We start from the raw sequence: 17,245 nt of genomic DNA, 5'->3' as shown, positions 1-17,245 counted from the left end.
TGGGAAGGGAAGATCCTCTGGAGGAGGATGAACACCTGACCCCAACCAGCACAGCTTGAGCTATGTGACAGGCACAGCCACGCTTTCATCAGCTCCTTTGAGAAGTATCCTGACTTTCAGCTGAAAGCACTCCTGATATACCACCACTAGTGTTCTCCCACTGAATCTAACTTCCACATTGCTCTAACTCAACTACAGATCTGATCAAAAACTTCTTAACCATCTTCCCAATAATGCCCAAACTCCACATCCTGTCATTCAGGTCCTGCCATGATAAGGTCCAGCCTTATCTACTATTCCATGAACTGGTTCCGACATAATTCTGGACACAAAGCTTATACTTCACCTCATTACTAATTCTCCCTGCCTCCACTTTCTCATCCAATTCTACCTCCATTTCACTATCAATTTTCTTTCTAAAGAACTCTTCATATTATAGTACCCTACTGAGTTCAGTTCTTTTTTTACTGCTACTTGTTTGGAAGATAGATATTCAATTTTTACACTTTCTTTTTTTAATTCCAAACTAATTAGAATTTTTAATAGCAATTACTTCCAAAAATATTAATCGATATTTCCTCCTCCTCCTGAATAATTAAGAGAAAATCAATCCTGCTCTAATTCTTATCACCCTACATCCTGTCTTGTATCTTATGGTTTTCCTGTACTGAGTTTCAAATCTGCAGTGTTCTTTATGCTGTAAGTCATCATAATTACTCTTGTTGGTCTATGCAGTCAAAGTATGTTTGATTCTATTCCCATAGTTCCCAGTTTCTCTTTGCTAACATTCCTAAGCACATCTGAGATCCAAGATATTGCTTTCATGATGATGTTCTATTTTTCTGAAGTACAGTCTGCCCTTGAACAACATAGGTCTGAATTGAACAGGTCCGTTTATACACAGATTTGTTTCTCAGTAAATATATTGAAAAAAAAATTGGAGATGTACAGCAATTTGAAAAACCTCATGGATGAATCACATAGCCTAGACATATCAAGAAATTAAGAAAAATCAGGTATATTGGGAATGCATAAGATACATGTCTATCTTTACATAGGCATAAGATGAGTGATACTGCATGTAAAATTAACAATGTGTTAGTTTTCTTATTATTTTATAACATCTTAAAAAACGCTTTATTATATAGAGGATGCATGTATGTTAAGTCACTTCAGTTGTTTCCTGACTCTGTGCAACCCTATGGACTGTAGCCTGCCAGGCTCCTCTGTCCATGGGATTATCCAGGCAATACTGGGAATGGGTAAGCCTTTCCCTCCTCCAGAGGATCTTCCCAACCCAGAGATTGAACCTGTGTTTCTTATGTCTCCTGCCTTTGCTGTCAGGTTCTTTACCACTGGTGCCATGTGGGAGGCCCTCTCAGTTCATGAGCACCTGTAAATAAATATAAAATTCTTTTTCACACTATATTTTCATGTTTTATTTCTAGTGTTAGTAATAATAAAACATTTATTGTGTTTTGTATCATATAAAACAATATTGGTATAGGTACTGACAGGATTTTTCTTGTAGACAGTGTAAACGTATGGTGTCAATAAATACAGTTCAGTATTGTAAATGTATTTTCTCTTCCTTATGATTTTAGAATAGTATTTTCTTTTCTCTAGTTTACTGTAAGAACACAGTATATATAATGTCCAAAATGATATTGATTGTTTATATTATCAGCATGGCTTTGGGTCAACAATAGTTTGTGCTAAGTCACTTCAGTTGTGTCTGACTCTTTGTGACCCTGTAGACTGTAACCCACTAGGCTCCTCTGTCCATGGGAGTTTTCAGGCAAGAATACCTGAGTGGGTCGCCTTACCATCCTCCAGGGGATCTTCCCAACCCAGATATCAAACCCACATCTTTAACATCTTCTGCACTGGAAGACAGGTTCTTTACTACTAGTGCCTCCTGGGAAGCCCAACAATAGACTATTAATGGTTAAGCTCTGGAGGAGTCAAAAATTATATGTAGAGTTTTGACCGCATGAGGTTGATAATCATAACACCCGCTGGTCAAGTGTCAATCATATATCTTTTAAAAGCTCTTTATGTGAGGCTTCCTTAGAAGTAAGACTCCTTGTATCTTGTATGAAAATGTGCTTATCCTCATTCTTGAAAGATAGGTTAGCTAGGAAAAGTTCTCTTTGCATTTATTTCCCTGTCTTTGGATATTCATTATTGTTGAGAATTCTGCTGTTGATCTGATTACTGCTCATTGAAATAACTGCCTTCTCTCTATGGCAACTTTGAAATATTTGGGTCAAAGTTTCATTTTGAAGTTCTATACTGTCACTGTAATGTTGCCTAGATACCAATTTCCTTTTTTTTTTTTTAATTCCACTTGCTCTTTAAATCTGAGAAGTGTATCTTTCATGATGTCTGAAAAATCATCAGCCTTGATATCGTCAACATTTCTTCTCTCTCAAGTATCTCCTTGAAATTTTGATGAGTCCTTCTTATTCCAATTTCCCTTTTACATTTTCCATCTTCTCTCTGTGGGCAGGATTCCACATTTCTTCAAATCTATATTCTAATTTGCTATTTTGACATTAACTGCTCCAGGAAAGTAGGAACAATGTCTCTCTTCTTTCCTCTGTGCTGTGCATGGAACCTAGGAGGGCTCCCCAACCATCTCTTGACTTAATAAATTAATTTCACATTTTGTAGGACACTGAGGTTTAGTAATACCAGATATTTGCCCAACAGTACCCATCAAGTTCAAACTACAGTGAGTTTTCCCTGACCTGTCTGACTCCACAGTCTTTGAATGAATTAATGAGTCAGGAAACACAGTGAAGAAAACTTGGCCCAGAGACTGAAAACAAAGGTCCTGACACTTCTCCACACCTTTCCCTGATTATCAAAATGGAAGATTTATCTCAGAGTTTTTCTCTCTCTCTCCAGTCTCAACATTTACACATTTAGTCCCTCAAAATAGCTCTATAAATGTCTCCAGGACATCAGTGGGAAGCACCATAGAATTACTGTCAAACATTTATTATTGGATGACAAGAAGTGGTGGAATTTTGTGTCTTCATTCACTTTAACAGTTTCTTCTTTTCTTTTTTTTTTTTTTTTTTTGATACTGACGATACTGGGCATGCTGGCAACTTGGAGAGTCACAAAGAAATTGTGATGGCACCCGTCTTTGCAGAGCTGAAAGTGCAAAGTGGAATACTCCATCTGGTTCAAATTAGGACTCTAATATACCAGAATTAAAATGTCCTAAGGAACTTTAAGGCCCCTTCTCGAGAGTGAAAAGGCCATGTGTATATTGACGCTTTAAAAGGGATAAGCAAAAAATGGAAAAGAAGCACACTGCATGTTTTAGTCTGCTTGATTTCTTTTTTGTTGTTGTTTTTTAAATATTGATTGATTTTCAACCATCTTTTAAAATTGAAGTATAGTTAATTTACAAGGTTGTGTTTGTTTCAGGTGAAAAGCAAAGTGAGTCCATTATATATATATACATATATATATATGTGTATATATGTGTGAGGCTATATATATATATTTCCACTATAGGTTTTCACAAGATATTGAATATAGTTCCCTGTGTTATACAATAAGCCCTTGTTATTTATGTATTTTACATACTGTAGTGTGTATATGTTCATTTTAAACTCCTGGAGTATCTCTCCCCTTACCTTCACTATCCCCTTGGTAGCCATGTTTTCCATGTCTGTGAGTCTATCTCTGTTTCATAAAGTTTATTTCACCTTTTTCTTAGATTCTACATATGTGTTGGGGGGGGGGGCTTCTCTGGTGGCTCAGATAGTAAAAATCTGCCCGCAATGCAGAAGAGGTTCCATCCCTGGGTCAGGATCTTTGCACCCCAGTGGACTGTAGCCTGCTAGGCTCGTCTGTCCATGGAATTCCCCAGGCAAGAATACTGGAGTGGGTAACCATTTCCTTCTCCAGGGGATCTTCCCAACCCAGGGATCAAACCTGGGTCCCCTGCATGGTAAGAAAATTCTTTACCACCACCAAGGAAGCCCCAAGGTGAAATTATTAGTCTCTCCATTGTGTCTGACTCTTTGTGATCCCATGCATGGTAGCCCCCCCAGGCTCCTCTGTCCATAGAATTCTCCAGATAAGTGATATTATATGATATTTGTCTTTCTCTGATTTATTATTTATTTTTTATTAAAGTATAGTTGATTTACAACATTATATGAGTTTCAGCCATACACCATAGTGATTCTATGTTTTTATAAGCTAGACTCCATTTAGAGTTACTATAAAATACTGACTATATTCCCTGTGCTATATGTTACATCTTTATATCTTATATATTTTTTACCTAGTGAGTTATACCTCTTACTTTCTCCCTGTAGCATCCCACTAGACCTAACACACCTCTGAGAGGCTTACTGTAGGTTTTTTCAAAAGCCTTGGCTGCTGCCCCTTGCCTGGCCCACTAGGCCGGGTTGGGCTGGCTCCAGGCAGTGGCTATCTAAGGGACAGGCGCCTTTCAGCTGTGCTGACAACACTGGGAACTGCTTGGAGAGCCACGAGCCACACTAATCACTGCTAGTTGGTCTGGGGATGAGTTTCTTCCCTGGCAAATAATTCAAGGTTCAAAGAACCAACATGTTGAAAACTCCAAGGAAAGCTGTTAATATGTGTGAACAATGCTGATGATAAAAGCACTTTTTTTCTCAGAAGACCACTTAGAAAAGCGTTGTTCACAATTGCACAAGGCTGCTGAGGTCTTATCTTGCACTCCCCATGTGATCCCACTTATCTGCCAGCACTTACTCCACTGAAGGCTATGCTCAAGTCCAGCTCAGCACAGATGACCAACAAATGAGGATCCGGTGGTAGAAAAAAACTTTTTCTCTCCCACATGTGTCCTCTACAGAATTGTGTATTTCAATTAACAGCAGTAAGAAAGTATCTTTCTAAAATCATCACAGTTGGGTTTGTATTGAGATTTTTAGTGTCCTCGGGTATCAAAAATAGCATGAGGGTCCTGTTTGCAGGAGCAGCTGAAGTTATGAGATGAGGTATCACAGGTTCCTTTGAAAACTGGGACCATGTAATCTGAATAGTCATGATCATCTGAATAACCTACGGCTGAGTTAGTTTTTCAAGAGAAATTAAGTACAAACTGGTAAACATAAAATAAATAAGATACAAAGATATAGTGTAGTGCACAAGGACTGTAGCCAGTATTTTATAATAACTTTAAATGGAGTATAATCTATTTCCCAATCTATGCATTTGGTCAACTGGTGTCAATAGCTAACAAATGAAGATGTCCACTGAGTTTATCCTATAGGGTAAGGAGGAAGGATTGGATTTGTGGTATTAAGTTAAGGGACTGGTGTTGATCTAAGTGAGATAATGGACTTCTGTAGACACACAGACACACATGGACACATAGACATACACAGAGACACACACATATACACAGACACATACACTTTCAGGTTTACATTTACACACATAGATCAGACGTACATACACATGTACAATAATGGAGATCTTTATATAGAAACCTTAGTGAATGATTAAAAGCATTGACTCTGAAGCTAGACTGACCAGATTTGTAACCCAATTCTTCTCTTAAGAGGTACATGACCTTTAAATATTCAACTGTATAGGAAGAGACTAATAGTCTGTACCCAAAAAGGGTTCAAAATCAGCATGTGTGTGTAAGGAACTAGAAGAGTGGCTAGCACTCAAGGAGTGTTACATAAGTGCTTAGTAAATAGAAGACTCTCTTTATTAGAAGGAGGATGTGGTCTCCTTGTCTCTGTCTGGGCACCCATGAGTCTGGCTAACTCAGACATTCCACCACCAAAGGTCAAGAGAGAAGTTAGATAATGGTTGATGATCAGTAGTCTCTGTCATTCCTGCATTTTGGGGCTGATTTTTATTTGTGTGAATATTTGGTTATCATTTGTAGACAGCAGTGTTCATGGGGCCAGGGACAGTGTGAGACGGTTTCTCAAATTTGTTCTCATTTATAGCATGCTGCTTGGCACATAGTAGGTGCTTAATAAATACTTGTTGAATGAATGGTAACTGTTACTTCTACTCCTATTATAACTACTGATATAATTATTGTCAGACTTTGGTTTTGGAATAATTATAATGAAATATGAATCACTGGTTAGAAATTGTATCTTATGAAGAAAAGTCCAGTTTAAATCATAGTAATAAAAACAATGTTGTTCTAAACAAAATGAAATAGAAGTTAAAAAATTTTAAGTCAAAACTAAAAAAAAATTAAAGAAGAAAAATAATCAAGGCTTTGTTCTACAAAAAGAGCTCAGTTCAGCTGTTTCTCAGTCATGTCCAACTCTTTGCAACCCCATGGACTGCAGCTTGCCAGGCTTCTCTGTCCATCACCAACTCCCAGAGCTTTCTCAAACTCATGTCCATCAAGTCGGTGATGCCATCCAACCATCTCATCCTCTGTCGTCCCCTTCTCCTCCCACCTTCAATCTTTCCCAGCATCAGGGTCTTTTCCAATGAGTCAGTTCTTTGCAACAGGTTGCCAAAGCATTGGAGTTTCAGCTTCAGCATCAGTCCTTCCAATGAATATTCAGGACTAACTTCCTTTAGGATTGACTGGTTTGATCCCCTTACAGTGAAGGGACTCTCAAGAGTCTTCTCCAACACCACAGTTCAAAATCATCAGTTCTTTGGCACTCCGCTTTCTTTATGGTCCAACTCTCACTACCATACATGACTACTGGAAAAACCATAGCTTTGACTAGACGGATCTTTGTTGGCAAAGTAATGTTTCTGCTTTTTAATATGCTGCCTAGGTTTGTCAGAGCTTTTAAGGAGCAAGTATCCTTTAATTTCATGGCTGCCGTTACCATCTTCAGTGATTTTGGAACCCACGATAATAAAGTCTGTCACTATTACCTTTGTTTCCCCATCTATTTGCCATGATGGGACTGGATGCCATGATCTTAGTTTTTTGAATGTTGAGTTTTAAGCCAGCTTTTTCACTCTCCTCTTTCACTTTCATCAAGAGGCTCTTTAGTTCCTCTTCACTTTCTGCCATAAGGGTGGTGTCATCTGCATATCTGAGGTTATTGATGTTTCTCCCGGCAATCTTGATTCCAGCTTGTGCTTCACCCAGCCCGGCATTTCACAAGATGTACTCTTGTACATCTTGTAGAAGATAATATACAGCCTTGACATACTCCTTTCCCAATTTGGAACCAGTCCATTGTTCCATGTCTGGTTTGAACTATTGCTTCCTGACCTGCATACAGATTTCTCAGGAGGTTGGTAGGTGATCTGGTATTCTTCTCTCTTTAAGAATTTTCCACAGTTTGCTGTGATCCACACAGTCAAAGGCTTTGGCATAGTCAATATAATTTGAAATAGCTCAACTGGAATTATTGAGTAGTGATGCTTCCTAAGGCCCACTTGACTTCACATTCCAGGATGTCTGGCTCTAGGTGAGTGATCACATCATCCTGGTTATCTGGGCAACAAGAGTAACATCAAATAAATACTGGGAAAATTTGTGTGAAAACAGGGAAAATAATATCATATGACTGAGAGAGTAATAATTTCAAGAATCATTTGCCAGAAGCCTAGAATTAGTGCTATGTCTACATCCCAATTGGGTAGGCATAAAATATAGTTTAACAAATTAAAAGGTAAAATGGATTTGAGCAAGGGAAGATAAGCATCACTACTTGCCATCCCCAGAATGTAAAGAAGCAGACCTTTGGCTGTCTGAAGACACTGTAGTTTATGAGATGTCTGTTCAAGAGAAATCAGGTTCAATGTTAAGCCAGTCAGCGTCATGAACACCTGAGGTGAAACGTGTGACTGGGATGATGGGATTGTGCAGGACAGAGTTTGTTTGAAGATTAAAGGAAAGAAGCAGAGTGGGAATACGCTGAGACCACCCACCCAGATGGCGGAAGCAATGATGTTTTCCAGGCATGGATCAAACAACAGACACAGATGCAGCGAGAGGAGTTGGGTGATGGCAGAGGGAGGGCACGGGGTAGGAGGAACTGTGGGACATCTGCTAGAAATCGACTTGCCCAAAGGGGAAGCAACGCAGAGCTGCTTCTCTGGGTCTCTTCTAACCAACACGGAAGTGGAGGGGCCCTGGGAAAAAAAAAAGCCAGTTACTCCAGAGACAGCCAACAATGAGTGAGCTGGATATTGTCAGATGGACGGCCTGGTTTCAAGAAGGCAGGGTTCTAAAAGTTGACAGCAAAGACCAGTGGGACTCTAAGCTTTGATGGAATAGCAGGTTCCTTTTAAAAGAATAGAAATCTCTTGTTAATAGCATAATCCTGCCCAGGAAGAAAATGAGGAAGCTGTTAAAGAGGAGACCAAACAAGAAATTGTTTGTAAAGTCAAATGTAAAAACACTTGTTAAAAAAATGAATATAAATGAGAGTAAGGAATAGTGTCAAGAAGTCTTGTGCTTTGAAGAGGTTTGAAAAAATATGCTAAGTCTGAAATGAGGGTCAATAAAAAGAACAAGGACAGGACAGACCTTCTGGAAGGGCAGCTGGTAATATAAACAGACAACAGAGAAGAAGGTTAACAAATCAGTTCAATTAAACAAGCATTTACTGTTTTCTGTGTAAAAAGCCAGGAGCTCACAGACCGGAAAAAGAAAGTATACAAATCACTAGATTATACATCAGGATGGTAAGTTTCCATAGTGTTAAGGGCTTCAGTTAGGAAATACTACACCAAGGAGAGGAATGGAAAGGTGGGTTTTGAAGGACGCTGGGGTAAGGACTGAGTTGGGAAATGCTAATACGTTAAGGGAAAGCAGAGGAGGAGGAATCTGAAGAGGACAGTGAGAAGAAATGTTCAGAAAAATACAGAGAGCCTGGATGGGACTATCAGAGCAATCTGGGCTGGAGAGAATTTCCAACCACAAAGTCCCAACAGAGACTGAATGATATGAAATGGTAGTGCCTGCTGATGGGAAGGTCCTAGTGATTTAAGCATGCTTTCAGTGGCATGGTGGGACAGAAGCAAGGTCCCTAGAAGGTCTGTGAGATGACACAGAGGGTGCCACTCTTTCCAAAAGTTTGCCTATTATGAGAGTAAAAAAAGAAAGTGTTCACCATAGGAAGATATTAGATCAAAGATGAATTTATGCTTCATGCTCATATAAAATTTTTTTCTTGGGGGAACACTTTTACATGGGGGAACACTTCAACATAACCACATGTTCAGAGAGAAGAGAAAGTAGAACAAAAGTCACTGGAAATGGAAGATAGAGAGGAGGTAATTGATAAGGAAAGACCCTGGAGGAAGCAGATAGGGTGTAGGAGTTGAAGGCCATGTGAGGACATTAACTGCAAGGTGAGGACATCAGCTTCTCCATGGAAATTTTGGGGCCCTAAAAGCAGATCCACTTACCTTCACTGCCTGTGGCAGAACACGAAGGTATTATATCTTGTGGTCTCCATTTTTAGAGAATTAAGAAAGACGGCATCCTCTAAGAGGGGGAAGGGAGACGGTCCCAGGATATGTGAAGACTGGAGGGAAGTAGCAGTCTCCATTCCCTTAGAAGAATGAGAGAGAACTAGGGATTTGTGGAAAGAGAATTTGGTAGAGTTGAGATCCCAACTCAAGCTGGAGACTATGGGTGTATAGGACCTCAATCTACATGGTATCCAAGTTTCACCAGTAGTCAAGGTGCGGAAAAGTAGATGGCCACATGGATCCAGGGATGGGGCTTGTCAAGCAAGTGTATTGGAGGGGTAGGAATACCTAGAAATGGAAGATGAAGACAAGAGTGGGGTTGAAGTGGTGGGTCATGGGATCTAGGTGGCTTAGTGCTCAAAGTGAGACTAGAAAGAGATGAAGAGCCAACAGATCAGCCCAGAGACAAAAGAACAAACGCAGTAGGTATAGAGCAGCATGAAAGAGAGAAAAATGCAATATTGTGGGCAGAGGAAGGGAGGAATGGGTGTACATCTTCGCAGAAGAAAGATTTCCAGGTTATAAGAAGATCCAGGGCACAGGCCTGGAAGTGTGTCTGGAGTGAGGGAAGGTGAAAATCAATAACATTGAGAATCTCAAGAAAAGGGTTGAATGGAAATTAAAAAAAACACACACACACACACAAAACTCATCGCTATGTTGGTTTGCTCTTACACAAGGGAACAACTGAAGCATGTTTTTGTGCTAAGGAGAAGGATCTGGAAGAGAGGGAGATGGAAGCAGGCAGCTGAGAGGGGAGATGGTTGAGTGGTAAAGGTCTGGAGGAGATGAGAGAGAGTGCAACCAGAGCCCAGCTGCTGGGATTGGCTGCAAAGAGCTGAAAGAAGGGGCAGAAGTTAAAGGTGAGTCTGTACACTTGATACATTCCCCTAGGCCTGTGAGGCAAGAAGTTGAGGGGCTGGTTGTTCTCAGAGGCCAGGCCCTCTGCTGCGATAAAGGAAGTTAGGCAGGCAAAGGCATGGAGAAAGGAGGTGAAGGTTTGGAATAGCCACACTAGCTTCCTGGTGTGACTGGTTGAAGAATCTTAGTGATTTTCTCCATCTTTGTGCTGCCTCCCAGGCTTGAGAACAGATAGGATCAGTGAAAGAGGGATAGTTGGCATTCTGTCAGGTCTGGATGACAAGAAGACAGAGTGAACAGGGGATTACCAGTGGATGAAAAAGTTGGCTTAAAGCTCAACATTCAGAAAATGAAGATCATGGCATCCGGTCCCATCACTTCATGGAAAGTAGATGGAAAAACAGTGGAAACAGTGGCTGACTTTATTTTGGGGGGCTCCAAAAATCGCTGCAGATGGTGACTACAGCCATGAAATTAAAAGACGCTTGCTCCTTGGAAGAAACGTTATGACCAACCTAGATAGCATATTCAAAAACAGAGGCATTACTTTGCCAACAAAGGTCTGTCTACTCAAGGCTATGGTTTTTCCAGTGGTCATGTATGGATGTGAGGGTTGGACTATAAAGAAAGCTGAGCACCAAAGAATTGATGCTTTTGAACTGTGGTGTTGGAGAAGACTCTTGCGAGTCCCTTGGACTGCAATGAGATCCAACCAGTCCATCCTAAGGGAGATCAGTCCTGGGTGTTCATTGGAAGGACTGATGTTGAAACTGAAACTCCAGTATTTTGGCCACCTGATGCAAAGAACTGACTCATTCGAAAAGACCCTGATGCTGGGAAAGATTGAAGGCACTAGGAGAAGGGTATGACAAAGGATGAGATGGTTGGATGACATCACCTACTCAATGGACATGAGTTTGAGTAAACTCTGGGAGCTGGTGATGGACAGGGAAGCCTGGTGTGCTGCAGTTCATGGGGTCTCAAAGAGTCAGACACGACTGAGCGACTGAACTGACAACCATTTCCAGTAAACCAAGGAGCTTGAACTAGAAAAGGAGAGAAGTCAAGTCTGATAGATCCTGTTGGTTGGAAGGAAAATGGAGGAACCAAGGCCTGGAAGGACTTTAGGAAATTGAGGGTGAGAAGATTGAGCATAAAACTTTGAGGGCGTATAAAGCACAATGGGGAGCTGTGGCTTAATGGGATTTGTGAGGATGGTTTGGGTATTGGACTTGACAGGAACCATCTATGAGTCAATACTGAGATGAAATATCTGTGATAAGAGGTGACCTCATTGCACTCGAACCAAGACATCGTTAGCATCTTTCTCTTACTTAGCAAAGCTAGAGGACTGGATGAACGCTTGGCTCCATGTCAATTCCGAGAATCTGTGTGAAACTCCAGCCAACACACACTGAAGCACATGAACATATTTTGCATCAATTTACACATAACTCATTGACCCCTTGGGAACATGTCATAATTCTTTTCATGCTCTGCATGCTATACATATATGTGATGCTTTAGACACAAATTGTGTTTGGGAAAAAGGAGGATCTAGTCTACATCATCACTGCTCTTAAGCTTTAAGACATAGGGATTAAAGGGCATTGATGTGATCTCATTTAATTCTCCACAATATTTCTGGGGCATGACCTTTGCTAGGTCCAGAGACTCAAAGATGAGGGGTGCCCATGTGTGAGGGCTGCCAGTCTGACTGAAGACGCAGGTGGAATTCACTGAGATGGAAAGGGACAGCCTCTGTATCTTTCTGTTGCTTTTACTTTAAGTGATGGCGTGAATAAAATGTTGTGGGGACAGAGACGAGAGAGACTGAATCTACCTAGAGAATCATATCAGGGAAACATTTAATAGAAGGGATCACATTGGGTCTACACCTTCACAGGAGAACATGATTCAGAAGAGAAACAGGGTGAAGATGGATATGGAAGGAGGGATGTTAAGTGGGGAAACCTTTCCGGGGGAGAAGTTTAGACCATATCAAAGTGCAGGGTGTTTCCAGAAAACTGTGAAATGTGAGATGTGGCTGATGCTTAAGACCCAGGACGAAGGTGAATAAACCTGGAAAGATCCCCTCCGTGGTGGCCAGGGATGCCTTTGAATCCTGTACTAAGGAATTTGGCTTTTATGTTATGTGGTTGTGGCCAAACTGTGTTGCCTTCTGTGTAAGAATCCAACCTTTGATTAGTTCTGTTCTTGGGACACTTGATAAAATTAAAAATGTCAACTATGTGCCTAGGAAGCATTTGTTATGGTGAAAGTGAGCCTGATGCAGCTCACATCTGGACTGAGAGGAACCATCAATGAACCCAGTTAGGGTGCCCCATTTGGGGGTTTCCCTGAACCTGGTAACTCATAATTAGCCATGGCCTGGCAGTTACACCTCTGCAATTGTTATAAGATATCCTGCATCAGGAAGACCCCCTGGAGAAGGAAATGGCAACCCACTCCAATATACCTGCCTGGGAAATCCCATGGAGAGAGGAGCCTAAGAGTTGGACACGACTGAGCAACTAACACTTTCATGCTGGTGAACTTTGAGAGTAGGAGGCTTTGAAACCAGGGCAGCTTCCCTACATGTCCAATGTGGATTCATCTAGCTGCTGCATAGACAACTATCATAGAACCTTATGAGTATTGGATATTTGTTGGCAAACTGTGACTCCCACCCCACATCCTCTGAATAAGTGGATGTCAAGGGTATCCTATGATAACATGTGAGTCTGAGGATTTAGTTGAACCTAAAGAAGAACTCTTGATGGGTATTGCATTGGGTAACAAAGACCCAAAAAGAAACAGTTAAGTGAAACTGTAAAAAAGAAAAGTCTAATAATGTTATTCAGAATTATTTTTATTGTAACTATGGAGAAGAATTTTCCAGAACATGGAATTTCTAAATTAAAGCATTTTTAGATGACTACATAAAGTTCTCGAAAAAATTTTTTCTCAAAATAAAACTTGGAGGGCGGCGATCACAACATGCAGATGTGTAAGGGTTGAGAAGGTTCATATGACTAATGAAAACAGTAGGGCAAGCCACAGACAGTTGGGAAATTATCTGCCTGGTCCAAAAGATGAGCTGAATTGGGGCACTATGACCGGGTTCACCTCACACTTCCGGTACAACTGGATAATAGCCAGCACAGAACCAAGTTCAGATGCTAATCTCTTACTTCTTGTTTTCAACACAACATCTCTATGTGAAAAGTATAGCAAACTAAAAGGAATTGCATTTACTGACTCAACAAGTGTGTGCTAAGATCCTCTGTGCCAGACTGTGGGTCCGTCATGAAAGAAACCGACCATCTGTCTGGTGAGGGAGAGAGACATACAAACACTTAATTACATTCAATGTGGTAAGTGCTTGTGAGAAACGTGCCTGTAGTCTTAGCGAAACCCAGAAGAAGGACCCATTGATTTCGTTTGGTTGGACTTTCCAGAAAAAAAAAATTACCTAAAGACTGAATTTTTAGGAGTTTAAGTAGGATTTTCCAGGCAGAAAAGAGAGTGTGTGTGCGTGTGCATGTGTGCCTGTGTGTACGTGTGCATGTGTGCATGTGTGTGTGTGTGTAAAGGGTGAATGGAGAAATAGGGCAGAAGATGCTGAATGAAGCAAGAGTAGCAAAAAAGGTCCACATCTCATTCATATCAAATGCCCGATGCTCAGAGCACTGAAGCTCCTCGTGATGTTTCTGCCAGCATCAGGATCCCTGTGCTCTGACGAGGCAAAGACTATTCTAACATCCTTCAGGGAGAACCACTAACTGCCTGAGGCCTCATCTCAGACTGGCCATTCTCCACCAGCCAGACCTTGAGTTTCTGAGGTTGTCATCACCAAGCAGTCTTCTACTGTGTGATCCAAATCCCATGTACTTGGCTTGGAGCTGCTATCTGGGGATAAAACCCACAAGCAGCATATGGCCCCTGCCCTCATGGAACCAACTCACAATCTAGGAGAGGGGGGATGAGTCAAGTAACAGTAGCATATACACTAAAAGTACAGATACCTCTGGTCAGAGGAGGAGAGCTGAATAGTGATCCCTCAATACATCTAGAGTCAGATAAAGAGCCTTTTATTTATTCTTTTATTGTGGAGTCAATAAAAGATTTCAGACAGTGTGAAATAACAATAGAGAGGCACTGCAAGTGTTTTAAGACAGCATGTCTAACACCAATGCTGTTTCAGCCAGGATGCAGTGAGAAAAATAGAGCCCGCAACAAGTAGTTTTAATAAGGGGATGTAGCTACAAAGACTTTGAAAGAGGTGAACATCCCAAGGGATCACAGGGCTACCCAGAGATGAGCAAAAAGAACGGTTGTAGGAAGAAAGGGAAGCAGCAGAGTTGCCAGAGCTGGGAGCCAGAATCACAGGGGAGATGCAGCCACTCCTAGAATTGCCCCAGAATGTAGAGAGAGGGAGAAATTTCTCTCATTTCTAAGCCAGAATCATCTCCTCCAAAGAGAATTAAAAACATTCATGTTTCTGTATCCCTCAGTTCAGTTCAGTCTCTCAGTCGTGTCCGACTCTTTGTGACCCCATGAATCGCAGCACGCCAGGCCTCCCTGTCCATCACCATCTCCTGGAGTTCACTCAGACTCACGTCCATCGAGTCAGTGATGCCATCCAGCCATCTCATCCTCTGTCGCCCCCTTATCCACTTGCCCTCAATCCCTCCCAGCATCAAAGTCTTTTCCAATGAGTCAACTCTTCACATGTAGTGGCCAAAGTACTGGAGTTTCAGCTTTAGCATCATTCCTTCCAAAGAAATCCCAGGGTTGATCTCCTTCAGAATGGACTGGTTGGATCTCCTTGCAGTCCAAGGGACTCTCAAGAGTCTTCTCCAACACCACAGTTCAAACGCATCAATTCTTCAGTGCTCAGCCTTCTTCACAGTCAAACTCTCACATCCATACATGACTACTGGAAAAACCATAGCCTTGACTAGATGGACCTTAGTTGGCAAAGTAATGTCTCTGCTTTTGAATATGCCATCTAGGTTGGTCATAACTTTTCTTCCAAGGAGCAAGGCTTGGCTGCAGTCACCATCTGCAGTGATTTTGGAGCCCCAAAAAATACAGTGTGACACTGTTTCTACTGTTTCTCCATCTATTTCCCATGAAGTGATGGGACCAGATGCCATGATCTTCATTTTCCGAATGTTGAGCTTTAAGTCAACTTTTTCACTCTCCTCTTTCACTTTTATCAAGAGGGTTTTCAGCTCCTCTTCACTTTCTGCCTTAAGGGTGGTGTCATCTGCATATCTGAGGTTATTGATGTTTCTCCTGGCAACCTTGATTCCAGCTTGTATTTCTTCCAGTCCAGCATTTCTCATGATATGCTCTACATAGAAGTTAAATAAGCAGGGTGACAATACACAGCCTTGACGTATTCCTTTTCCTATTTGGAACCAGTCTGTTGTTCCATGTCCACTTCTAACTGTTGCTTCCTGACCTGCATACAGATTTCTCAAGAGGCAGGTCAGGTGGTCTGGTATTCCCATCTCTCTCAGAATTTTCCACAGTTTATTGTGATCCACACAGTCAAAGGCTTTGGCAGAGTCAATAAAGCAGAAATAGATGTTTTTCTGGAACTCTCTTGCTTTTTCCATGATCCATCAGATGTTGGCAATTTGATCTCTGGTTCCTCTACCTTTTCTAAAACCAGCTAGAACATCAGGAAGTTCACGGTTCACGTATTGCTGAAGCCTGCCTTAGAGAATTTTGGGCATTACTTTACTAGCATGTGAGATGAGTGCAAGTATGTGGTAGTTTGAGCATTTTTGGCATTGCCTTTCTTTGGGATTGGAATGAAAACTGACCATTTCCAGTCCTGTGGCCACTGCTGAGTTTTCCAAATTTGCTGGCATATTGAGTGCAGCACTTTCACAGTGTCATCTTTCAGGATTTGAAACAGCTCAACTGGAATGCCATCAACACTAGCTTTGTTCGTAGTGATGCTTTCTAAGGCCCACTTGACTTTACATTCCAGGATGTCTGGCTCTAGATGAGTGATCACGCCATTGTGATTATCTGGGTCGTGAAGATCTTTTTTGTACAGTTCTTCTGTGTATTTTTGCCACCTCTTCTTAATATTTTCTGATTTTGTTAGGTCCATACCATTTCTGTCCTTTATCGAGCCCATCTTTGCATGAAATGTTCCCTTGGTTTCTCTGATTTTCTTGAAGAGATCTCTAGTCTTTCACATTCTTTTCTTTTCCTCTATTTCTTTGCATTGATCACTGAAGAAGGCTTTCTTATCTCTTCTTGCTATTCTTTGGAACTCTGCATTCAGATGCTTATATAGTTCCTTTTCTCCTTTGCTTTTTGCCTCTCTTCTTCTCGCAGCTATTTGTAAGGCCTCCCCAGACAGCTATTTTGCTTTTTTGCATTTCTTTTCCATGGGGATGGTCTTGATCCCTGTTTCCTGTACAATGTCACAAACCTCACTCCATAGTTCATCAGGCAATCTATCTATCAAATCTAGGCCTTTAAATCTATTTCTCACTTCCACTGTATAATCATAAGGGATTTGATTTAGATCATACCTGAATGGTCTAGTGGTTTTCCCTACTTTCTTCAATTTAAGTCTGAATTTGGTAATAAGGAGTTCATGATCTGAGCCACAGTCAGCTCCTGGTCTTGTTTTTATTGACTGTCTAGAGCTTCTCCATCTTTGGCTGCAAAGACTATAATCAATCTGATTTAGCTGTTGACCATCTGGTGATGTCCATGTGTAGAGTCCTCTCTTGTGAAGTTGGAAGAGGGTGTTTGCTATGACCAGTGCATTTTCTTGGCAAAACTCTATTAGTCTTTGCCCTGCTTCATTCCGCATTCCAAGGCCAAATTTGCCTGTTACTCCAGATGTTTCTTGACTTCCTACTTTTGCATTCCAGTCCCCTAGAATGAAAAG

The sequence above is a fragment of the Capra hircus genome, chromosome 1, assembly GCF_001704415.2.
Source record: "Capra hircus breed San Clemente chromosome 1, ASM170441v1, whole genome shotgun sequence".
Lineage (NCBI taxonomy): Eukaryota > Metazoa > Chordata > Mammalia > Artiodactyla > Bovidae > Capra > Capra hircus.
Note: the sequence above shows the minus strand (reverse complement) of the source record.